We start from the raw sequence: 27,525 nt of genomic DNA, 5'->3' as shown, positions 1-27,525 counted from the left end.
CACTGAATAAGAGAGAACAAGCGAATATATAATTATGATGCCATCTATGACCAACAATATTTCAACCGCATTGGCAGTGAACAACATAAATACAAGTCAGTAATGCAAAGATTAAAGTAACTGTAGTTCAAAACTGCGCTAATTTATTTACATTTTACTAAGTAATTACGATTTTGCTGTATTGTTTTGTTTTTGGTTTTGCTTTCTTTCAAAACTTGTATGCTGTATTGAAGGTACGAATGTCCCCCTCAAAGCGTTACGAAGTACAAAGTATTACTGAAGTCTAAGAAGTACAGTTTTACCATCAAAGGTCCATAAATGTGAGTGTGTTTAGCATTTTTACCCGTTGGACATGCTTAGCTTAGCCGTGGATCAAAGAATTGCTGAAACAAATACTAAAGTTGTAAATTCATTTTTACAATTCATAAATGAAAATAAACAACACGTACATAAAAATGTTAATAATAGCATAGATCAACACTTTTAATAAGAATTTCAAATACACCATCGAGCTATGTATTATGCTATTTTTATTTGCATATAAACACCCATACAAAGTATTTCACCGACAGCATAAAATGTTTAAGTAATTTAAGTACTAGCAAACAATTGACAAACTGATATATAACTGATTCTTTTCGTTGTTTAGTTATGCACATATATCATAAAAGAAAGTGAATATCTTTGGTCAGAATTTCTGTTATTGAATCGTCTAAGCAATTTAAATAACATGTCTATCATAACTGTTTAACATTTGACTTAGTTTCACCATAATAAGTGTAAGTTTATTATTAAATACATTGGCAAAAGCTAGAGAGTGCAGAACACAGTAACAATATATTTCAACACAGTGCTGTTCAGATATTCGTTTATCATTCGTTTAAGGTATGTTTGATCATATATAGGTAGCCACCTCCCTTTTATTATAGAGAGGGTCTAAGATATGCTATCATCTCCCTCACCACCTGTTATATTAATAATATTTGTAATCAACCTGTTGTATGGTTTTAAAAACGTTTTTCAAGAAAGCTTGTCACACGGACCCTATCAAATAGTCACTCCCTAAATACCTATCAAATAGTTACTCCCTAAATACCTATAAAATAGTCACTCCCTAAATACCTATCAAATAGTCACTCCCTAAATACCAATCAAATAGTCACTCCCTAAATACCTATCAAATAGTTACTCCCTAAATACCTATCAAATAGTCACTCCCTAAATAACGTTCTGTAACTGCCCGTGTGTTAATTGAATGTATTTATAAATTACTTTGAAAAAACGTTCCTATTATACGTTCAACGAATCAGAAAATAACTTACAACAAAACGTTTACCAATCATCTGTCCTGCTTGACCGATGTAGAGAGTGGAGGCGCTGTCAAACACGAGCTCTTTAGGAATCCGGTTATTTTCCACTTGACCATAGTGTTCACACTGAAAGTACAGATGTGCTTCGTTGCCACGCACCCGGAACGCTAATCTGAAAACAACCAGAAAATAATTCTAATACGTGTTGAAAATAGAAATAGTTTCGTACCTTCGCAACCATGATAACCGTTGTGTCTGTAAAAGAGAATGTTCAGATTACAAGTAACAAACCAGGAAAATTTAGGGATTGGATTTAGAAATAAAGGAAGTAATACAGAATAAAAGTAGTAAGTGATAGATGTGTTTTATACATATCTGCGAGAAATCATTAACAACGTGAGAACCAGCACATTAGTTCCGAACATAGGAGAAGGGGATTAGTACGGGTCAACTTGTAATGATGTGGTAATTAACAAGAACACAGAAGAAGGGGATTAGTACGGGTCAACTTGTAATGATGTGGTAATTAACAAGAACACAGAAGAGGGGGATTAGTACGGGTCAACTTGTAATGATGTGGTAATTAACAAGAACACAGAAGAAGGTGATTAGTACGAGTCAACTTGTAATGATGTGGTAATTAACAAGAACACAGAAGAAGAGGATTAGTACGGGTCAACTTGTAATGATGTGGTAATTAACAAGAACACAGAAGAGGGGATTAGTACAGGTCAACTTGTAATGATGTGGTAATTAACAAGAACACAGAAGAAGGTGATTAGTACGAGTCAACTTGTAATGATGTGGTAATTAACAAGAACACAGAAGAAGAGGATTAGTACGGGTCAACTTGTAATGATGTGGTAATTAACAAGAACACAGAAGAAGGGGATTAGTACGGGTCAACTTGTAATGATGTGGTAATTAACAAGAACACAGAAGAAGGGGATTAGTACGGGTCAAGTTGTAATGATGTGGTAATTAACAAGAACACAGAAGAAGGGGATTAGTACGGGTCAACTTGTAATGATGTGGTAATTAACAAGAACACAGAAGAAGGGGATTAGTACGGGTCAACTTGTAATGATGTGGTAATTAACAAGAACACAGAAGAAGGGGATTAGTACGAGTCAACTTGTAATGATGTGGTAATTAACAAGAACACAGAAGAAGGGGATTAGTACGGGTCAACTTGTAATGATGTGGTAATTAACAAGAACACAGAAGAAGGGGATTAGTACGGGTCAAGTTGTAATGATGTGGTAATTAACAAGAACACAGAAGAAGGGGATTAGTACAGGTCAACTTGTAATGATGTAGTAATTAACAAGAACACAGAAGAAGGGATTAGTACAGGTCAACTTGTAATGATGTAGTAATTAACAAGAACACAGAAGAAGGGGATTAGTACAGGTCAACTTGTAATGATGTGGTAATTAACAAGAACACAGAAGAAGGGGATTAGTACAGGTCAACTTGTAATGATGTGGTAATTAACAAGAACACAGAAGAAGGGGATTAGTACAGGTCAACTTGTAATGATGTGGTAATTAACAAGAACACAGAAGAAGGGGATTAGTACAGGTCAACTTGTAATGATGTAGTAATTAACAAGAACACAGAAGAAGGGGATTAGTACAGGTCAACTTGTAATGATGTGGTAATTAACAAGAACACAGAAGAAGGGATTAGTACAGGTCAACTTGTAATGATGTGGTAATTAACAAGAACACAGAAGAAGGGGATTAGTACAGAGTCAACTTGTAATGATGTGGTAATTAACAAGAACACAGAAGAAGGGGATTAGTACGGGTGAACTTGTAATGATGTGGTAATTAACAAGAACACAGAAGAAGGGGATTAGTACGGGTGAACTTGTAATGATGTGGTAATTAACAAGAACACAGAAGAAGGGGATTAGTACAGGTCAACTTGTAATGATGTGGTAATTAACAAGAACACAGAAGAAGGTGATTAGTACAGAGTCAACTTGTAATGATGTGGTAATTAACAAGAACACAGAAGAAGGGGATTAGTACAGGTCAACTTGTAATGATGTGGTAATTAACAAGAACACAGAAGAAGGGGATTAGTACAGAGTCAACTTGTAATGATGTGGTAATTAACAAGAACACAGAAGAGGGGGGTTAGTACGGGTCAACTTGTAATGATGTGGTAATTAACAAGAACACAAAAGAAGGTGATTAGTACAGGTCAACTTGTAATGATGTGGTAATTAACAAGAACACAGAAGAGGGGATTAGTACAGGTCAACTTGTAATGATGTGGTAATTAACAAGAACACAGAAGAAGGGGATTAGTACAGGTCAACTTGTAATGATGTGGTAATTAACAAGAACACAGAAGAAGGTGATTAGTAATGAGTCAACTTGTAATGATGTAGTAATTAACAAGAACACAGAAGAAGGGGATTAGTACAGGTCAACTTGTAATGATGTGGTAATTAACAAGAACACAGAAGAAGGGGATTAGTACAGGTCAACTTGTAATGATGTGGTAATTAACAAGAACACAGAAGAAGGGATTAGTACGGGTGAACTTGTAATGATGTGGTAATTAACAAGAACACAGAAGAAGGGGATTAGTACGGGTCAACTTGTAATGATGTGGTAATTAACAAGAACACAGAAGAAGGGGATTAGTACGGGTCAACTTGTAATGATGTGGTAATTAACAAGAACACAGAAGAAGGGGATTAGTACGAGTCAACTTGTAATGATGTGGTAATTAACAAGAACACAGAAGAAGGGGATTAGTACGGGTCAACTTGTAATGAAGTGGTAATTAACAAGAACACAGAAGAAGGGGATTAGTACAGAGTCAACTTTTAATGATGTGGTAATTAACAAGAACACAGAAGAAGGGGATTAGTACAGGTCAACTTGTAATGATGTGGTAATTAACAAGAACACAGAAGAAGGGGATTAGTACAGGTCAACTTGTAATGATGTGGTAATTAACAAGAACACAGAAGAAGGGGATTAGTACAGAGTCAACTTGTAATGATGTGGTAATTAACAAGAACACAGAAGAAGGGGATTAGTACAGGTCAACTTGTAATGATGTGGTAATTAACAAGAACACAGAAGAAGGGGATTAGTACAGGTCAACTTGTAATTATGTGGTAATTAACAAGAACACAGAAGAAGGGGATTAGTACAGGTAAACTTGTAATGATGTGGTAATTAACAAGAACACAGAAGAAGGGGATTAGTACAGGTCAACTTGTAATGATGTGGTAATTAACAAGAACACAGAAGAAGGGGATTAGTACAGGTCAACTTGTAATGATGTGGTAATTAACAAAACACAGAAGAAGGGGATTAGTACGAGTCAACTTGTAATGATGTGGTAATTAACAAGAACACAGAAGAAGGGGATTAGTACGGGTCAACTTGTAATGATGTGGTAATTAACAAGAACACAGAAGAAGGGGATTAGTACGGGTCAACTTGTAATGATGTGGTAATTAACAAGAACACAGAAGAAGGGGATTAGTACAGGTCAACTTGTAATGATGTGGTAATTAACAAGAACACAGAAGAAGGATTAGTACAGGTCAACTTGTAATGATGTGGTAATTAACAAGAACACAGAAGAAGGGGATTAGTACGAGTCAACTTGTAATGATGTGGTAATTAACAAGAACACAGAAGAGGAGGATTAGTACAGGTCAACTTGTAATGATGTAGTAATTAACAAGAACACAGAAGAAGGGGATTAGTACAGGTCAACTTGTAATGATGTAGTAATTAACAAGAACACAGAAGAAGGGGATTAGTACAGGTCAACTTGTAATGATGTGGTAATTAACAAGAACACAGAAGAAGGTGATTAGTACAGATCAACTTGTAATGATGTGGTAATTAACAAGAACACAGAAGAAGGGGATTAGTACAGGTCAACTTGTAATGATGTGGTAATTAACAAGAACACAGAAGAAGGGGATTAGTACAGGTCAACTTGTAATGATGTGGTAATTAACAAGAACACAGAAGAGGGGATTAGTACAGGTCAACTTGTAATGATGTGGTAATTAACAAGAACACAGAAGAGGGGGATTAGTACGGGTCAACTTGTAATGATGTGGTAATTAACAAGAACACAGAAGAAGGGGATTAGTACGGGTCAACTTGTAATGATGTGGTAATTAACAAGAACACAGAAGAAGGGATTAGTACAGGTCAACTTGTAATGATGTGGTAATTAACAAGAACACAGAAGAAGGTGATTAGTACGAGTCAACTTGTAATGATGTGGTAATTAACAAGAACACAGAAGAAGAGGATTAGTACGGGTGAACTTGTAATGATGTGGTAATTAACAAGAACACAGAAGAAGGGGATTAGTACGGGTCAACTTGTAATGATGTGGTAATTAACAAGAACACAGAAGAAGGGGATTAGTACGGGTCAACTTGTAATGATGTGGTAAACAACCAGATTTCAGTACAAGACGAGAGATGGCGCTCTACAGAACTATGCGAGTTACTTTATCGCTATTACAACTTTATATTAAAGTCGAACAATTCCATGCTTGGATTAGCTCAAACCTCGACATTATCAGCACAGGAAGACAAAAGTCAGGTAGACAAGGCGTATTGGGGCGTTAAAATAACACTGGAAGAAATTAAAACACGCTACATTATAGTTGGAAAATGTAACATATGAAAGCAGAATATGTGAAAGTTTTACTTACTTAGCCCAATTTCCTATAAATTCTGGCACAGTAAACGAGGCCCAAACTTGCGAAGAAAGATGCATGGTTACGTCAGTGTAGTGTAGACTAACGTTGACGAAGTTGTTCTGTAAACTTACTATACTAATACCCAACTGTACAATAGTCTCAGAAGGATTCACGACTGTAAAAAAAGGACAACAATGTAGTAATACGTAAACAAGAAACATCGTAATAATGACACAATCTGTACAATGTTAATATAGTACAAATAATTAAAACATGAATATTTTGTTGCGAATGTTCGAAAACTTTCCTTGTTTCGTAACTCCTAAACAAATTTATTTTACTTTATCATTATTCGATTAACACGACACACACACAAAACAGAACTTTTACACTTAAAAATCTTTTCTTTGGTGTTACGCCTAAATCGTGGTTTAATATTTTGAAATTCTTGAATCGACCGGACACGAAACGAATATTTAAGTAATTAAAACGAGAGAAAATAAAAAATTAAAAAGTGAATGTTTGAGTTTACCAGTAAATATGAATGCTTCGGAGTCGAGACGTTCCAGTTTGATGGTTGTTAAAATGGAAAAGTCCCGATACATTTTGTTTGGCAGATATAGTCGGTAGGGAGCTCTAATCTCTGCATTTTCTGTCACTCCGAAGGCGGGAAAACCATCCAATCCTTCAACGTAATAAACCGATGACGACTTAAATGGAATTTTTATGGTTTCAAGAAGATTCAGGGATTCGAAGTGATCTAAATAAATAATAATATAATACATACAGTCATGTGAAAAAGTTAGTACACACTATGAAAGCCTGTGTATTTTTGTAAAATTTTTGAATATATAGATATTTAATCTCAATTGTAACAATACTGAGAGATCATAGAAATATAACTAAATAATTAAACCTGAAGAAAAGACTTTTCAAGTTCTTCTGTAAATGTAATTCTACAAAAATGTATATTCATACTGAGGAAAAGTTAGTACACCCCCACATTTATTCCCACTCAAAATGGCTCAACTTACATACAGGTGTATCACACCAGGTACACATGATTAGAAGATTGTTACTCAGCATTTTGAATGAGGCTTGACCTATTTAAACCTCAGACATTTAGTTTGTTGTGCTCCTGACTGTTGAAGTGAGAGTGAGCACCATGGTGAGAGCAAAAGAGCTGTCTGAGGCCTTCAGAAAGAAAATTGTAACAGCTTATGAGTCTGGTAAGGGATTTAAAAAGATCCCAAAAGATTTTGAAATCAGCCATTTTACTGTCCAGAAAATAGTCAACAAGTTGAGGGCTTTTAAAATAACTGCCAGCATGCCCAGGTCTGGTCATCCAAGCAAGTTCACCCCGAGAGCAGACTGCAAGATGCTAAAAGAGGTCTTCAAAAACTCTAAAATGTCATCACGGAACCTTCAGCAGGCTCTGGCTACTGTTAATGTGAAAGTGCATGCCTCTACAATCAGAAAGAGACTGCACAAGTTTAACTTGCATGGGAGGTGTGCAAGGAGGAAACCTTTGCTCTCTAAGAGAAACGTCAAGGCCAGACTGAAGTTTGCCAGAGAGAATGTAAGCTAAGACCAGGACTTCTGGAATAATGTTCTTTAAACAGATGAGTCCAAACTTGAATTATTTGGACACCAGAACAGAGGACATGTTTGGCGTAAACCAAATACAGCATTCCAGGAAAAGAACCCCATACCAACTGTAAAGTATGGAGGTTGAAGTTTCATGGTTTGGGGCTGCTTTGCTGCAGCAGGACCTGGACAGCTCACAATCATAGAATTCACCATGAATTCTCCTGTGTATCAGAGGGTGCTTGAGGATCATGTGAGACCATCTGTACGAAAATTAAAGCTTAGCGGAACTGCACCCTGTAACACAACAATGACCCAAAACATACCAGTAAGTCCACCAAGGACTGGCTGAAGACTAAGAAATGAAGAGTCCTGGAATGGCTGAGTCAAAGCCCAGATCTCAATCCCATTGAGATGCTTACCAAAACGAAAACAAGTAAAAACAAACTACTTTATATCAGTTCAGTATAACTTTCTTACGAAAAGGAAAACAGGTAAAAAACCAATTGCTTTACATCAATTCAGTATAACTTACTTACAAATGAATAAGCAACAGAAATCATATCAAGGTGAAAGACCACTGAAACCAAAGGTCATTAAATGTATTCAGTAATAGTTTCTTACGAGTTTAGTAGCAATAACAAGTTATATAGAGTAAATAAAAATTGTGAAATGAAAAACATGCAGCCAGAGATCATAAAAAAGTAATGAAACAAGACTGAAGTGTGTGCGTTATTTACCCAAACTACAAACTTCTATTTTGACTATGCTGTTGCATAGAATTGTTTGTTTGTTTTTTAATTTCGCACAAAGCTACTCGAGGGCTATCTGCGCTAGTCGTCCCTAATTTAGCAGTGTAAGACTAGAGGGAAGGCAGCTAGTCATCACCACCCACCGCCAACTCTTGGGCTACTCTTTTACCATTTACCGTCACATTGTAACTCCCCGACGACTGAAAGGGCGAGCATGCTTGGCGCGACGGGGATGCAAACCCGCGACCCTCAGATTACGAGTCGCACGGGACATTACATAGAATTACATTTGATGTAGTCAAAAGAGGGATTCATAATTTGAGTAAATAATATCTATAGTATCTCCAGGTTGTTTCCTTACTTTAATTTGTAATCTTTATCTACAGGTTTTTATATTTACATTTTTTATTTATCTTGTTTTTCGGCTACACTATAGGCTACAGATTACTTGATATAGTAGCTAGCTTTCTACATTATAATGATAATAAACATAGCTAGTAAGTAGCTGAAACCGTACGTGATGATTTACTATAGCTATTGACTATTTGATCGTATTAGTTCTAGTTATAAAATATTAAGCTGCAGGTGGAGATTGTCATGGAGATTTGTTAGAGGACATAGTCAGCATTTATAGTTTTTGGGTAACTTATTTCTCTCTATATAGTGCTTACCAAAGGGGAAATATATGCTTAGACTAGGACACGTATCCAATTTAATAGCATAAAAGCAGCTTTTTCAAGTTAAAAAATACCCTTAAATCATCACTTCAAATAAACTTTCGTTTATTTTAAAGCAACTATTATACGAATAGCAGATAACAGCTTTTAACGTGAACTCCAACAGAAACACTCAAAGTTTGTTTGTTTGTTTGTTTGTTTTTTTAATTTTGCGCAAAGCTACACGAGGGTTATCTGCGCTAGTCGTTCCCAATTTAGCAGTGTAAGACTAGAGAGAAGACAGCTAGTCATCACCATCAATTGCCAACTCTTGGGCTATTCTTTTACCAACGAATAGTGGAACTGACCATCACATAACGCCCTCACAAGGACGAGCATGTTTTGTGCGACGGGGATTCGAAACCGCGACCCTCAGATTACGAGTTGAGGGCCCTAACCACCTGGCTATGCAGGGCCCCACTCATAGTTTCCCGTGTCTTTTTACTCAGTGTCTACTTTTCGGTTTGTTTCTCTCAAAAACAGTAATAAATTGTAATTATTGTTTTTTGTTTTCATATTGTGTAGCTTAGTTTATTTTGAGAATTTCACTCATCAGAAATTGGCTGTTACAATAAAGCTAAGATGTAAGAGCACAAAAGGTAAAATTAAACAAAATAAGAATAACTTTTATAAACTTTCTGTAACTTACACTTCAGCGGTTCCTGTTAAATAACACCAGTAAATAGTATTACGTTACGCCCGTATCCTGTTTTATTAACGCCTGGATGCCACGTGTGTTTATAGCTGTGTTTATTTAAACTGCCTACATGACATCCATATCGTTAAAGGCCTCTGAGGACTAGACTCGTGTCCATAAAATTTAAAACTCGTGTTCTGATAAACAGATGTGACACTGAATCGAACAAACACCACTATTTCCGTTATTTCCCGAGTAATACCCCATCGAATCAGAGATGTAGTGGTGATATTTGACAAAAGATGAGAATCATGTCTCGAGGTTTGTATAAGATAACCATAAATCACGATATAAACTTCAATACTTTCCCGTGTGTCTCATGACTGGAATACAAAAACGCTATATTCCACAGAATGCTTTAAGAGTCATTGTTTCCACGTGTTTTATTTCTAGGATTGTGGTTATCAGTAAAAGGTTTACATAGTGGGATGTTACACTAATCTTACAACTAATGAAAGGTGATAAATCGTTATAACTAAAGATACTATCATTCCAATGCGCACAACTAAGGTGCAAAATGTATAGCATTACTGGTGTCATTGCTATCATTGTAACGTACATAAATACGTCGCAAAATGTATAAAATTGTAGGTGTCAGAACTACCATTCCAATGTACATAAATACGGTACAAAAGGTGTAAAATTGTAGGGGTCAATACTATCATTCCAATGTATATAAATGTCGTACAACAGGGGTAAAATTGTAGGAGTTAATACCGTCATTTCATTGTACATAAATACGGTACAAAAAGTGTAAAATTGTATGTTTCAATACTATCATTCCAATGTATATAAATGTAGTACAAAAAGTGTAAAATTGTAGGTGTCAGTACTATTATTCCAATGTACATAAATGTGGTATAAAAAGTGTAAAATTGTTTATATCACTACTATAAATTCAAATGTACATAAATATAGTACAAAAGGTGTAAAATTGCTTATATCACTACTATAAATTCGAATGTACATAAATATAGCACTAAAGGTGTTAAATTGTTTATATCACTACTATAAATTCAAATGTACATAAATATAGCACTAAAGGTGTTAAATTGTTTATATCACTACTATAAATTCGAATGTACATAAATATAGTACAAAAGGTGTAATAATGTTGATGTAGAAAAGCAGAAACATATGGTTATGGTTGTAATAAAAGTCAGAAAACACCACCATTAGTGACCAATGGCGAAATTTATTAATGCATGAATGGAAGTCATTCAGTGTCGTAGAGATCTCGCGCCTCGAAATTACTTTAAAAACGCCACCTTAAGTCAATGTTCTAGATATAAATAACAGTCATTTAAGAAATTAATATTCGAGTTCCAATTAGGACGGGCACAACCTGAAAATTGCATGTTTTACCACCGTTAAGTCTACTGACCCATTTCGTGCAATAAAACATTTTGATTGGTACGTAACGTTACATATCTTAAAGCATGATTTTAAAGTTTTATAGTGCTTGTTAAAACTATTTTAATAATCGCAAGATGGCGGTATAAAGGGCCAGTTGTGGTAACCAGTGATTTATTTGGTGTTTGCAAAGAATGAAAGCCACACAATGTGTGCTGTGGCTATTGCGAATATCGAACCGTGATATTTAGCGTTGTAAGTTGTCAAATTAGTTGCTTCACCAATGGGGGACATTTCATTTTAAGTGTGGTTTACTAGTGATTTCTGCGATACAAACACTTGTTGATATATATATATATATATTTAGTTTGAGTAAAACAGTAAAGGGAACGAGTGAGACGCTTTGTTTAATGTGAACTATTTAATAATTTAAAACATTTGATTATTTACAATAACCGACATTCCATTTCTACTAATATTTTTCCATAACAAACAGATTTACACCCATAAATGATACAGTTTTTTTACTGTAGCACAAACATTCAACTCGTAATTTACTGTAGTTACCAATATGTAGGTTTGTTTTTTAAACATTTCATGCTCTCAACCCACAGCAGTTCGACATGACCAATTAGTTAGGACGTTAGACTAGTATTCGGAGGGTGGCGGGTTCGAATCCAGTATCACCAAATATGCTCGCCCTTTCAGCCGGGGAGCGTTGTAATGTTACGGTCAATCACACTATTCGTTGGTAAAAGAGTAGCCCAAGAGTGGCGGTGGATGGTGATGACTAGCTTGCCTTCCCTCTAGTCTTAGACTGCTAAATTAGGGACGGCTAGCGCAGATAGCTTTTGCGTAGCTTTGCGCGAAATTCATACAAACTATTTTAACAGTTTGATGTTCTCAATGCAAGAAGGTGACTCTTATTTCTTTAGGTCAGCGGCGCACAAAGTCCGGCCCCCGATGTCCAACGGGAAAGTCAAACATAGAAAGTTCGCGCCTGCGCGAAGCGCTATAAAAGAATATGCATCAGATTAGATACTGAATGGTTCCATATTTGTGTCGAGCAATAAAGAAAATTTAATAAGCAAATCTCGTTAATGCATAGAAATGTAATCATTGGCACAATGATGTAATATTTTCAAAATTACGAAACCTCACGCGTTCCAATTGTTCTTCGAGATTTACTTACGAGCCCTATTTTGATATTATTTGGTAAGAAAAATGGCAGCTTATCGTAAAAGAAAAGTTGACGACGAAAATCGGCAGTTTCATGATAATTTGACTGCGCAATACTGTTTTGTTTGATAACAGAAGAACGTGATTTGTCTTGTGTCATTCGACAGTAGCAGTGGCGAAGGTATCCAATATAAAGCGTCATTATGAGTCGAAGCATAAAGATTTTCACAACGTTGTCGGTGATGAACGAACAGCTCGAATTGAATCTCTGCGGCGGTCGCTGAATCACCAGCAGAACGTTTTCTCAAAGCAGTCAGCAGATTTAGGTGCAGCATGTGAGGTCAATTATGATATTTCGTTGATGATAGCGAAATCTGGCCGACCGTCCACTGATGGTGATTTTGTCAAGCAATGTATGATTATTGCATCAGAAAAGTTATGTCCGGAAGCAGTTCGCAAGCTACAGACGGTGGCTTTGAATCGCATGACAGTTTAACGAAGAATTTCACACCTCTCAGCAGATGTGACAAGGCAGCTTACTAATAAAGCAGCCAACTTTGTCTGCTTCTCTTTGGCAGCAGACGAGTCGACTGACATCAGTTCAACAGCACAGCTACTAGTTTTTGTTCGTGGTGTGTCGTCATCGTTTGATATCACAAAGGAACTAGTCGGCATGGGTTTCATGAAGGGTCAGACAACTGGGTATACTCTATTCGAGGAGACAATACGACTGTGTAGTAGTGTTACATTGGATTTCACGAAAATGGTAAGTGTGACAACTGATGGAGCACCAGCCATGACCAGAGAAAGTAGCGGGTTGGTAGCACTGTTGATGAAGCATTGACGGAAGCAGAACAGACAGTTGGTGAAGTTGCACTGTATTATTCACCAACAGAATCTGTGCAGTAAAGAACTTGTTTTTCAGGCACTGATGGCATTAGTGACGAAAACCATTAATTTCATCAAATCACGAGGGCTCAATCACCGTCAGTTTCGAAGTCTTCTTGAAGAAATTGATTCAGACTATGGTGACCTTGTGTATCACTATGAAGTATGCTGGCTGAGTAGAGGGAAGATGCTCAGAAGATTCTAGGAATTGATTGATGAGGTGATAGAATTCCTCAGAAGCAAGAACAAAGACACAGAAGTGATTTCCATGACTGATCCAGCATGGCAAGCTGATATGACCTTTCTGGTCGATATGACACAACACTTGAATAATCTAAATTTGAAGTTGCAAGGCAAAAATCAGCTTGTCTGTCAGCTCGCAAATCACGTCTCAGCTTTCAGGACAAAGTTGCAGTTGTTCCGGCTTCTTCGTGCACTTTCCCACTTTTCAGTCACAGCTACAGAAGAATCAGGACATTGACACACAAGTTTATGTTGGGAAACTAGATACCTTGATTCAATCCTTCAACTCACGGTTTCATGACTTTGACCAATGCAGATTATTGATCAAACTTTTTGCTGATCCGTTCAACAACATTTCTTAGAATAATGAGCAAACTCTTTGATGTAACCATTATTTGTGTGTTCTTAAATGTGATGTCCATCTTGTGTGAAACAACTGTGGAACGATTTTAATCTTCACTTTATTGTGGACCCCAACGGTTACAAAAAGTCTCTTTGTGGCCCCTGACTCAAAGAGTTTGTGCACCACTGCTTTAGGTGTTCGAGCTGACTGATTAACTAAAGCATTCAAGATATTTTTAGGCCTGTGAATGAAGTACATCGTACATAATAAATGTGATGTATCCCTTAGACTTTGCAAAAAATCCAGATTCCAAATTTGGAATATGCTACTGTTTAGATGTACCTGAACGCTTTTCATATTAATAATGGAGTCTATGACCTGTCTCATTATGTTCTCTCTTTTTATTCATTAGGATTGAAGGATCTTGGTTATAATTTTATCTATGTAAATATATCAATGTGATTCCGCTAACTCCTCGCACACTGTTTTGTCCAGTCACCACAAAACTTAGCATGGCGACTTCTACGGCCTTCAGAAGTAACATGGATAAGTCCAAGTTCTGTGTATCGTATCGTGAAGCTATGTTTCGATACGTCAATACACCGTACGATACGATACGAAATTTGGCAATCTTTTAGTAAACATTACATGTTTTGTACAAAAAGTCCCCCAGTGTCACAGTGGTATCTCTGCGGACTTATACCTCTAGAAACCGGGTTTCAATGCTTGTGGTGAGCAGAGCACAGATAGAACTTTGTGTAGCTTTGTGTTTAATTCCAAAAAAAAGTTTACAGAAAAAAATCAGAATTTCTAATAAAGTACTTTAGCTAAAAATGAATGATTCAATAAAAGAAGATGAGTACTACATGTTGTCGTCATTTATTTTATCAGAAACGTTACATGCAAAGTAACTTCGAGAGAATTTCCAATATAATTCGTGTTATTTCGCGGTGCAAAAGAGGAAGGCGTATTCCGTTACTTTATGTTTAGAAATGGTCTGTCACGGCCAGGTGTGTTAAGGCGTTCGACTCGTAATCTAAGGGTAACGGGTTCGAATCCCCGTCGCACAAAACATGCTCGCCCTTTCAGTCGTGGGGGCGTTGTAATGTGACGGTCAATCCCACTATTCGTTGGTAAAAGAGTGGCCCAAGAGATAGCGGTGGGTGTTGATGAATAGCTTCCTTCCCTCTAGTCTTACACTACTAAATTAGGAACGGCTAGCGCAGTTAGCTCTCGTGTAGTTTTGCGCGAAATTCAAAAACAAACAAACAAAATCCTATGTTTAAAAATTAAAAACATGAATTTAATTTGGACGATCTAACAGCATTTTAGTGGTTATATTTTATTTGGAAGTTTGCTAGTGGCAAAAGAAATAAATTATCTCCAAATTGTCCTTCTGACTTGCTTTATTACTGTTCTGTTATATATACGATCTTTGTTTCAGTAGTCCTCTATCGGTAGCAGTCTCGAGAGATCTTCAGTGCTGACAATCCTTGTGTTACCAGGTCAACAAGGTCAAAAACAGATAGAAGCACATTTTCTTAAAAAAATGTGATGAAAACTTAAAGGGAAATTATTATATGATGAAAAACATATTACAGGTTACACTTTATAAGATAACGTACTAATCGCTTTCAGACTGGTATATTAAGGAAATACAAAACATGTTCAGACACGTTAATAAACACACACAAACGGTTAAACTCAGGTACGTAACAGGTTTGTAACAGTTAATAAGTTTCCTCATAAATTAGTTTCAGAACGGTTAATAAAACCATATATAAAACATATTTAGATAGGATAATAAATTATCCTATTCTATGTGTCAAACTATCACTATTGGCGAATACGTTACAGGATTGTACACGTGGTCCTGAATTTCGAAGCTGGCACCCATAATTATACTCTGTTAATATCGAGAACTGCTAGATAAATTGTTTGTTTGTTTGGATTTCGCGTAAAGCTACACGAACGCTACCTATGCTAGCCGTCTATTTTTAGCAGTGAAAGACTTGAAGCAAGGCAACTATTCATTACCACCGCCCGCCAACTCTTGGGCTACTCTTTTACAAAAAAATAGTGGGATTGCTCATTACATTATAACATCCCCATGGCTGAAAGGGCGAGTATGTTTGGTGTGGAGGTGATTCGAACCCGTGATCCTCACATGAATTGTCGATCGCCCTAACCACCTCGCCATGCTGAGCCAACTTGATAAATAAACACACGAAACAGAAACGAGTTTAGACAAGTTAATGAACTGAAATATAGTGTTGGAGCGGTTCAAGTTGAAAATGTCTAAGTGCACTAATTTCATCAATGAGCATGTTTTCTCTGATTTCATTCGGATTTACAACACTAAAATCAGGGGTTCGATTCCTCTCGGTGGACACAGCAGATAGCCCGATGCGGCTTTGCTAAAAGAACGACACACACACGACACAATCTAATTTCAAATATTTCTATCAATTCTCTTGTGTAACGTTGAAAGTGGAAAATTTTCGTTCTTCAATAATATTTTAGATGACTCAGTTTTGTGATTGGTTGTGTGACACATAATGCTAAAGCCTATTTGTCAGCTTTTTACTCACAACAGTAAGCCTTCTTGAATTTTTATTCTTACTGAAAGAGATCGATGGAACATCAACCTTTCAGTACTGGGCTGATGTTTTATCCACTTTTGATGAGTACAAAAGTTTGTTCAGTGGGTTTACAAATCAGCTTAATTTTACGCCAGTTCAAAACATGCCTACTTTGTTTGATATCAGAATTCAATAGGTTAACATTAGATGAGTACCACATCTTAATCCATCTCCAGTTGTTTGATTCACTTTGTTGTTCAGATTTTGAATTTTGTTAAACGCAACACAAAAAATCTCGATAGATAAATTAAGTTGGTTGTGTTGGTTGGTTTTGGAATTTCGCGCAAAGCTACTCGAGGGCTATCTGTGCTAGCCGTCCTTAATTTAGCAGTGTAAGACTAGAGGGAAGGAAGCTAGTCATCACCACCCACCGCCAACTCTTGGGCTACTCTTTGTACCAACGAATAGTGGGATTGACCGTCACATTATAACGCCCCCACGGCTGGGAGGGCGAGCATGTTTGGCGCGATTCGGGCGCGAACCCTCGACCCTCATATTACGAAGATAAAGCAGACAAAAATGCTCTCAAAATATGATTGATTTCGACACTATTTGGAAATCATGTTTTTCTAACTAGTTTTTTTCACTTTGGATTGATGAATAAGATAAATTAACACGTATTCCATTTTCACATGAAATGTGTGGTATAGTCATGAACAGAGTCATGAACTTTTCACTATTCAGACATTGAAACAACTTGGGTGCACACACACACACACATATATATTTAGGTTTTATATGTTTGAAAATTCCCATGTGCTCCTGTAATGAGGAAAGATACTTAACTACGTCACAATGAAACATTACAGTTGAGTTTCAATAACGTAAACTTGGCTGACTTGCGTCATAGCCAAACTAAAAAAAAATACCACTTAGGACTGTGCTCGCCATCTTTCAAGCTAAGCCTTGATGTTGGCACCTTTTAACATTTTACTTTGATAATGGCATAATGAGAGAACACCACTGAATTAATACTTTTATCGAACGAAGCTACAAGTTACTGCTTAGTTCGCAAGCTCTGAACATTTGTTGTCGAAAGACTTGAATGTCGAATAACTCACAACGGAAAAAATACTGCTCCCAGCACGGAAATTTTTGGTAGTAAAAATATATTAATTTCTAGGTAGTGAGAATAGGTTAACTGAAGACTGTACAATGAAAAAAGCCAGATTAATAAATGTGAATGTCAAGGCTATATGACTACAGACAATGTCCAGCCAGAAGCAAAATCAAAGCCTAAAGGGTTTTTTGTTTGTTTTGAATTTCGCACGAAGCTACTCGAGGGCTATCTGTGCTAGCCGTCCCTAATTTAGCAGTGTAAGACTAGAGGGAAGGCAGTTAATCATCACCATCCACCGCCAACTCTTGGGCTACTCTTTTACCAACGAATAGTGGGATTGACCGTCACATTATAACGCCCCTACGGCTGAAAGGGCGAGCATGTTTGGCGCGACGGGGATGCGAACCCGCGACCTTCAGATTACGAGTTGAACGCCTTAACACGCTTGGCCATGGCGGACCTAAACCTAAAGGAACCAAACCAACCATGACTCGTTCAATGATACAGACAAAAGCTCTGGTTTAAAACAAAATTAGTGACCGTGGTTAAACTTGTACGATCTAAAACGTCACACAACCAATCGAATGTCTGTTATACAACACAAACATATATTGATTATTGTCTACCTTAATTTTGAAGTATTTTTATTTTTACTCTGCCCCCTAGTGGCACAACGGTATGTCTGTGAACTTACAATGCTGGAAAATGTGTTTCGATACCCATGTTGGATAGACTATAGACAGCCTATCATGTAGCTTTGTTCTTAACTATAAACAAACAGTTTTAGGCTAATAACTAAAAGTTTCATTCTTTTTGTATCTACAAGTTACAAAGCATTTCATCCTATCGGTTTCAGAAGATTCGTAAGAGCAAAATCTCAACAAATTCATTTCGTTTATCAGTTTATTTTTTAAAAATCATATTTTATTCTTTAGGAATAAAGTTTTACTTGGACATTTTTAAGATTTTTTTAAAAATCTTCTTTTCAGTAAGCTTCTGGAACTCAGGTATATATTTCGTGAAAACAAACTTAGACATTAATAGTATAACCAATAAATTTATATATAAAATAAAACATAATCTGAGGCTTGTGAGAAAAGTAAATACATGTAGTTTCTAATCTAACCCAGAAAACTAAAGAGGCTTCAAAGGTTTAAATATCTTACTGGTACATACGGTGCACATGAAATAAAAAGGACGGGTCTTCTACATCCAAATAACTGAGTATTCAATCAACGTAGGACAGAGGTCAGCAAAAACCATACAATCCACTTAAATCGTTTATTCAAGTTCTAAATGTGAAGTATCTGGAGAAATAGATAGCTGACCATACCTCTTTCTGAAAAGAAGTCCTAAGATCGAAGTTGGACTACTGCCTCTAAATATAGTCCTTCTTTGGACTTCTCTAAATATGTCAGCAAATAAGTAGCCGAAATGTAGGATTTAAATAAATTAATGGTTATTAAAGAAAGAAGGTAACTAATTTATAACTGTATCCTGGTAAGTCAGTTGTCTCTAAGGTAAATAATTAATAACTGTATATTGGTGAGTCAGTTGTCTCTAAGGTAACTAATTTATAACTGCATTCTGGTGAGTCAGTTGTCTCTAAGGTAACTAATTAATAACTGTATATTGGTGAGTCAGTTGTCTCTAAGGTAACTAATTTATAACTGTATTCTGGTGAGTCAGTTGTCTCTAAGGTAATTAATTAATAACTGTATCCTGGTGAGTCAGTTGATAGCGGTTGATCAGTGGTAGTATATAAATAATTTATTTCTGTAAATAAAGGCAAAAGTATTTAGACATCAATGTCTTTCTAATAAGTTAGGCTTAATAGTTTATAATGCAATGAAAAATGCTAAGTAATAGGAAGAACTATTAATATTATTAATAACAGGTCACATAAGATTTCTAAGATAAATCATGCGAACTAAAAGTTTAACTAATTATTACAGTTTTAGTGATCGCTGTGTGATAAGATTCATTAGGAAAATTACGAACTGTTTCTTCATAGATGCTAATATGTAAAAACAAATTTTTCAATGGAAAAACTATTGAAGACCTAAAGTTTAGAAAAATCATAAACGCAAGCATATACGTAAATCGTAAATGTTATTACTTAATCTGAAAATTGGGATAAACAGAATGGATCGAAGCTCATAAAACATGGTCTGTATAGACAATAAAATGTGACTGTTCTTTGCACAATTAAACGCGCCATTTAAGTTATTCCTAAGCCTGCACAGGGTTGCTTTCAAAACATCACGATAATCCATTATCATAAATATAATATAACCGGGAAAAATTAGCCATTATTCAAATGCCATCTGACTGAATTGGAACATTAAAGTTATGAATGAGTTTGATAAGAACGTCACGGTACTGAAATTACTGTATGAAAAAAAAGAGATAATATGGTTAAACCACAGATCAAAACTACAGCTTATAAAAGCACGTCGTCGAATATAAAAGTGTTAAAACTGAGCTATGCACTTTTTGTATTTAAATACACGAGTCTTATCGGAAGTTTGTCTCTAAAATCTAATTGATGCATTAATCACCTAGGTATATATATATTTATTGTACTACGTGGCTGTTAGTTTATAAAGGCTAACTATCTAGTCGATATGTTTTCCTCTGATGCATAATTCTTCTGGTAATTGGTGTCTTAACCTACAGTAGTTAGTTTAGCTCTCACAAAATTTGCTGTCTAAACACATGGTTGATGCATCATTTACGAATTTATAATCGTTCTAATGGTTGTTCTCTAAACACACAGCTGGTGTATTCCTTACATGATATATAGTCCCTCTACTAGTTGGTCTCTAAACACATAGCTGGTGTATTCCTTACATGATATATAGTTCCTCTTCAAGTTAGTCTCTAAACACACAGCTGGTGTATTTCTTACATGATATATAGTTCCTCTACTAGTTGGTCTCTAAACACATAGCTGGTGTATTCCTTACATGATATATAGTTCCTCTTCTAGTTGGTCTCTAAACACACAGCTGATGTATTCCTTACATGATATATAGTTCCTCTACTAGTTGGTGTCTAAACACACAGCTGGTGTATTCCTTACATGATATATAGTTCCTCTACCAGTTGGTCTCTAAACACACAGCTGGTGAATTCCTTACATGATATATAGTTCCTCTACTAGTTGGTCTCTAAACACACAGCTGGTGTATTCCTTACATGATATATAGTTCCTCTACTAGTTGGTCTCTAAACACATAGCTGGTGTATTCCTTACATGATATATAATTCCTCTTCTAGTTGGTCTCTAAACACACAGCTGATGTATTCCTTACATGATATATAGTTCCTCTACTAGTTGGTCTCTAAACACACAGCTGGTGTATTCCTTACATGATATATAGTTCCTCTACTAGTTGGTCTCTAAACACACAGCTGGTGTATTCCTTACATGATGTATAGTCCCTCTACTAGTTGGTCTCTAAACACATAGCTGGTGTATTCCTTACATGATATATAGTTCCTCTTCTAGTTAGTCTCTAAACACACAGCTGGTGTATTTCTTACATGATATATAGTTCCTCTACTAGTTGGTCTCTAAACACATAGCTGGTGTATTCATTACATGATATATAGTTCCTCTTCTAGTTGGTCTCTAAACACACAGCTGATGTATTCCTTACATGATATATAGTTCCTCTACTAGTTGGTCTCTAAACACACAGCTGGTGTATTCCTTACATGATATATAGTCCCTCTACTAGTTGGTCTCTAAACACATAGCTGATGTATTCCTTACATGATATATAGTTCCTCTTCTAGTTAGTCTCTAAACACACAGCTGGTGTATTTCTTACATGATATATAGTTCCTCTACTAGTTGGTCTCTAAACACATAGCTGGTGTATTCCTTACATGATATATAGTTCATCTACTAGTTGGTCTCTAAACACACAGCTGGTGTATTCCTTACATGATATATAGTTCCTCTACTAGTTGGTCTCTAAACACACAGCTGGTGTATTCCTTAGATGATACATAGTTCCTCTACCAGTTGGTCTCTAAACACACAGCTGGTGAATTCCTTACATGATATATAGTTCCTCTACTAGTTGGTCTCTAAACACACAGCTGGTGTATTCCTTACATGATATATAGTTCCTCTACTAGTTGGTCTCTAAACACACAGCTGGTGTATTCCTTAGATGATATATAGTTCCTCTACTAGTTGATCTCTTAACACATAGCTGGTGTATTCCTTAAATGATATATAGTTCATCTACTAGTTGGTCTCTAAACACATAGCTGGTGTATTCCTTACATGATATATAGTACCTGTACTAGTTGGTCTCTAAACACACAGCTGGTGTATTCCTTACATGATATATAGTTCCTCTACTAGTTGGTCTCTAAACACACAGCTGGTGTATTCCTTAGATGATATATAGTTCCTCTACTAGTTGGTCTCTAAACACGTCGCTGGTGTATTCCTTACATGATATATAGTTCCTCTACTAGTTGGTCTCTAAACACACAGCTGGTGTATTCCTTACTTGATATATAGTTCCTATACTAGTTGGTCTCTAAACACACAGCTGGTGTATTCCTTAGATGATATATAATTCCTCTACTAGTTGGTCTCTAAACACATAGCTGGTGTATTACTTAGATGATATATAGTTCCTCTACTAGTTGGTCTCTAAACACATAGCTGGTGTATTCCTTACATGATATATAGTTCCTCTTCTAGTTAGTCTCTAAACACACAGCTGATGTATTCCTTACATGTTATATAGTTCCTCTACTAGTTGGTCTCTAAACACACAGCTGGTGTATTCCTTACATGATATTAAGTTCCTCTTCTAGTTGGTCTCTAAACACACAGCTGATGTATTCCTTACATGATATATAGTTCCTCTTCTAGTTGGTCTCTAAACACACAGCTGGTGTATTCCTTATATGATATATAGTTCATCTACTAGTTGGTCTCTAAACACACAGCTGATGTATTCCTTACATGATATATAGTTCCTCTACTAGTTGGTGTCTAAACACACAGCTGGTGTATTCCTTAGATGATATATAGTTCCTCTACTAGTTGGTCTCTAATCACATAGCTGGTGTATTCCTTACATGATATATAGTTCCTCTACTAGTTGGTCTCTAAACACACAGCTGGTGTATTCCTTACATGATATATAGTTCCTCTACTAGTTGGTCTCTAAACACACAGCTGGTGTATTCCTTACATGATATATAGTTCCTCTACTAGTTGGTCTCTAAACACATAGCTGGTGTATTACTTAGATGATATATAGTTCCTATACTAGTTGGTCTCTAAACACATAGCTGGTGTATTCCTTACATGATATATAGTTCCTCTTCTAGTTAGTTTCTAAACACACCACTGATGTATTCCTTACATGTTATATAATTCCTCTACTAGTTGGTCTCTAAACACATAGCTGGTGTATTCCTTACATGATATATAGTTCCTCTACTAATTGATCTCTTAACACACAGCTGGTGTATTCCTTAGATGATATATAGTTCATCTACTAGTTGGTCTCTAAACACATAGCTGGTGTATTCCTTACATGATATATAGTCCCTCTACTAGTTGGTCTCTAAAACACAGCTGGTGTATTCCTTACATGATATATAGTTCCTCTACTAGTTGGTCTCTAAACACACAGCTGGTGTATTCCTTAGATGATATATAGTTCCTCTACTAGTTGGTCTCTAAACACATAGCTGGTGTATTCCTTACATGATATATAGTTCCTCTACTAGTTGGTCTCTAAACACACAGCTGGTGTATTCCTTAGATGATATATAGTCCCTCTATTAGTTGGTCTCTAAACACACAGCTGGCGTATTCCTTACATGATATATAGTTCTTCTTCTAGTTGGTCTCTAAACACACAGCTGGTGTAATCCTTACATGATATATAGTTCATCTACTAGTTGATCTCTAAACACACAGCTGGTGTATTCCTTACATGATATATAGTTCCTCTACTAGTTGGTCTCTAAACACACAGCTGGTGTATTCCTTAGATGATATATAGTTCCTCTTCTAGTTGGTCTCTAAACACATAGCTGGTGTATTCCTTACATGATATATAGTCCCTGTACTAGTTGGTCTCTAAACACACAGCTGGTGTATTCCTTAGATGATATATAGTTCCTCTACTCGTTGGTCTCTAAACACACAGCTGGTGTATTCCTTACATGATATATAGTTCCTCTACTAGTTGGTCTCTAAACACACAGCTGGTGTATTCCTTAGATGATATATAGTTCCTCTTCTAGTTGGTCTCTAAACACACAGCTGGTGTATTCCTTACATGATATATAGTTCTTCTACTAGTTGATCTCTTAACACACAGCTGGTGTATTCCTTAGATGATATATAGTTCCTCTACTAGTTGCTCTCTAAACACACAGCTGGTGTATTCCTTACATGATATATAGTTCTTCTTCTAGTTGGTCTCTAAACACACAGCTGGAGTATTCCTTACATGATATATAGTTCATCTACTAGTTGATCTCTTAACACACAGCTGGTGTATTCCTTAGATGATATATAGTTCCTCTACTAGTTGGTGTCTAAACACACAGCTGGTGTATTCCTTACATGATATATAGTTCCTCTACTAGTTGGTCTCTAAACACACAGCTGGTGTATTCCTTACATGGTATATAGTTCCTCTTCTAGTTGGTCTCTAAACACACAGCTGGTGTATTCCTTACATGATATATAGTTCCTCTACTAGTTGGTCTCTAAACACACAGCTGGTGTATTCCTTAGATGATATATAGTTTCTCTACTAGTTGGTGTCTAAACACACAGCTGGTGTATTCCTTACATGATATATAGTTCCTCTACTATTTGATCTCTAAACACACAGCTGGTGTATTCCTTACATGAAATATAGTTCCTCTTCTAGTTGGTCTCTAAACACATAGCTGGTGTATTCCTTACATGATATATAGTTCCTCTACTAGTTGGTCTCTAAACACACAGCTGGTGTATTCCTTAGATGATATATAGTTCCTCTACTGGTTGGTGTCTAAACACACAGCTGGTGTATTCCTTACATGATATATAGTTCCTCTACTAGTTGGTCTCTAAACCCACAGCTGGTGTATTCCTTAGATGATATATAGTTTCTCTACTAGTTGGTGTCTAAACACACAGCTGGTGTATTCCTTACATGATATATAGTTCCTCTACTATTTGATCTCTAAACACACAGCTGGTGTATTCCTTACATGAAATATAGTTCCTCTTCTAGTTGGTCTCTAAACACATAGCTGGTGTATTCCTCACATGATATATAGTTCCTCTACTAGTTGGTCTCTAAACACACAGCTGGTGTATTCCTTACATGATATATAGTTTCTCTACTAGTTGGTGTCTAAACACACAGCTGGTGTATTCCTTACATGATATATAGTTCCTCTACTATTTGATCTCTAAACACACAGCTGGTGTATTCCTTACATGATATATAGTTCCTCTTCTAGTTGGTCTCTAAACACATAGCTGGTGTATTCCTTACATGATATATAGTTCCTCTACTAGTTGGTCTCTAAACACACAGCTGGTGTATTCCTTAGATGATATATAGTTCCTCTACTAGTTGATCTCTTAACACATAGCTGGTGTATTCCTTAAATGATATATAGTTCATCTAGTAGTTGGTCTCTAAACACATAGCTGGTGTATTCCTTACATGATATATAGTACCTGTACTAGTTGGTCTCTAAACACACAGCTGGTGTATTCCTTACATGATATATAGTTCCTCTACTAGTTGGTCTCTAAACACACAGCTGGTGTATTCCTTAGATGATATATAGTTCCTCTACTAGTTGGTCTCTAAACACATCGCTGGTGTATTCCTTACATGATATATAGTTCCTCTACTAGTTGGTCTCTAAACACACAGCTGGTGTATTCCTTACATGATATATAGTTCCTCTACTAGTTGGTCTCTAAACACACAGCTGGTGTATTCCTTAGATGATATATAGTTCCTCTACTAGTTGGTCTCTAAACACATAGCTGGTGTATTACTTAGATGATATATAGTTCCTCTACTAGTTGGTCTCTAAACACATAGCTGGTGTATTCCTTACATGATATATAGTTCCTCTTCTAGTTAGTCTCTAAACACACAGCTGATGTATTCCTTACATGTTATATAGTTCCTCTACTAGTTGGTCTCTAAACACATAGCTGGTGTATTCCTTACATGATATATAGTTCCTCTTCTAGTTGGTCTCTAAACACACAGCTGATGTATTCCTTACATGATATATAGTTCCTCTTCTAGTTGGTCTCTAAACACACAGCTGGTGTATTCCTTATATGATATATAGTTCATCTACTAGTTGGTCTCTAAACACACAGCTGATGTATTCCTTACATGATATATAGTTCCTCTACTAGTTGGTGTCTAAACACACAGCTGGTGTATTCCTTAGATGATATATAGTTCCTCTACTAGTTGGTCTCTAAACACATAGCTGGTGTATTCCTTACATGATATATAGTTCCTCTACTAGTTGGTCTCTAAACACACAGCTGGTGTATTCCTTACATGATATATAGTTCCTCTACTAGTTGGTCTCTAAACACACAGCTGGTGTATTCCTTACATGATATATAGTTCCTCTACTAGTTGGTCTCTAAACACATAGCTGGTGTATTACTTAGATGATATATAGTTCCTATACTAGTTGGTCTCTAAACACATAGCTGGTGTATTCCTTACATGATATATAGTTCCTCTACTAGTTGGTCTCTAAACACACAGCTGGTGTATTCCTTACATGATATATAGTTCCTCTACTAGTTGGTCTCTAAACACATAGCTGGTGTATTACTTAGATGATATATAGTTCCTATACTAGTTGGTCTCTTAACACACAGCTGGTGTATTCCTTAGATGATATATATAGTTCATCTACTAGTTGGTCTCTAAACACATAGCTGGTGTATTCCTTACATGATATATAGTCCCTCTACTAGTTGGTCTCTAAAACACAGCTGGTGTATTCCTTACATGATATATAGTTCCTCTACTAGTTGGTCTCTAAACACACAGCTGGTGTATTCCTTAGATGATATATAGTTCCTCTACTAGTTGGTCTCTAAACACATAGCTGGTGTATTCCTTACATGATATATAGTTCCTCTACTAGTTGGTCTCTAAACACACAGCTGGTGTATTCCTTACATGATATATAGTCCCTCTATTAGTTGGTCTCTAAACACACAGCTGGCGTATTCCTTACATGATATATAGTTCTTCTTCTAGTTGGTCTCTAAACACACAGCTGGTGTAATCCTTACATGATATATAGTTCATCTACTAGTTGATCTCTAATCACACAGTTGGTGTATTCCTTACATGATATACAGTTCCTCTACTAGTTGGTCTCTAAACACACAGCTGGTGTATTCCTTAGATGATATATAGTTCCTCTTCTAGTTGGTCTCTAAACACATAGCTGGTGTATTCCTTACATGATATATAGTCCCTGTACTAGTTGGTCTCTAAACACACAGTTGGTGTATTCCTTAGATGATATATAGTTCCTCTACTAGTTGGTCTCTAAACACACAGCTGGTGTATTCCTTACATGATATATAGTTCCTCTACTAGTTGGTCTCTAAACACACAGCTGGTGTATTCTTTAGATGATATATAGTTCCTCTTCTAGTTGGTCTCTAAACACACAGCTGGTGTATTCCTTACATGATATATAGTTCTTCTACTAGTTGATCTCTTAACACACAGCTGGTGTATTCCTTAGATGATATATAGTTCCTCTACTAGTTGCTCTCTAAACACACAGCTGGTGTATTCCTTACATGATATATAGTTCTTCTTCTAGTTGGTCTCTAAACACACAGCTGGTGTATTCCTTACATGATATATAGTTCATCTACTAGTTGATCTCTTAACACACAGCTGGTGTATTCCTTAGATGATATATAGTTCCTCTACTAGTTGGTGTCTAAACACACAGCTGGTGTATTCCTTACATG

At 36.2% G+C, this 27,525-nt stretch overlaps 1 pseudogene across 1 annotated transcript in view; it reads right to left on the bottom strand.

The window, feature by feature from the left end:
* Window positions 1-27,525, bottom strand: part of LOC143244118 (uncharacterized) — a 271,994-nt pseudogene that overhangs the window by 171,565 nt on the left and 72,904 nt on the right. Inside the window, exons 3-5 of the transcript XR_013024901.1 lie at window positions 6,550-6,777; window positions 6,030-6,192; window positions 1,323-1,482 (exon numbers count right to left, since the gene is read on the bottom strand). The product of XR_013024901.1 is annotated as an uncharacterized LOC143244118 (transcript). The remainder of the gene's footprint in view (window positions 1-1,322; window positions 1,483-6,029; window positions 6,193-6,549; window positions 6,778-27,525) is intronic.

Source organism: Tachypleus tridentatus, chromosome 1, assembly GCF_004210375.1.
Source record: "Tachypleus tridentatus isolate NWPU-2018 chromosome 1, ASM421037v1, whole genome shotgun sequence".
Classification (NCBI taxonomy): domain Eukaryota; kingdom Metazoa; phylum Arthropoda; class Merostomata; order Xiphosura; family Limulidae; genus Tachypleus; species Tachypleus tridentatus.
Note: the sequence above shows the minus strand (reverse complement) of the source record. Positions and strands in the feature narration are given on the sequence as shown.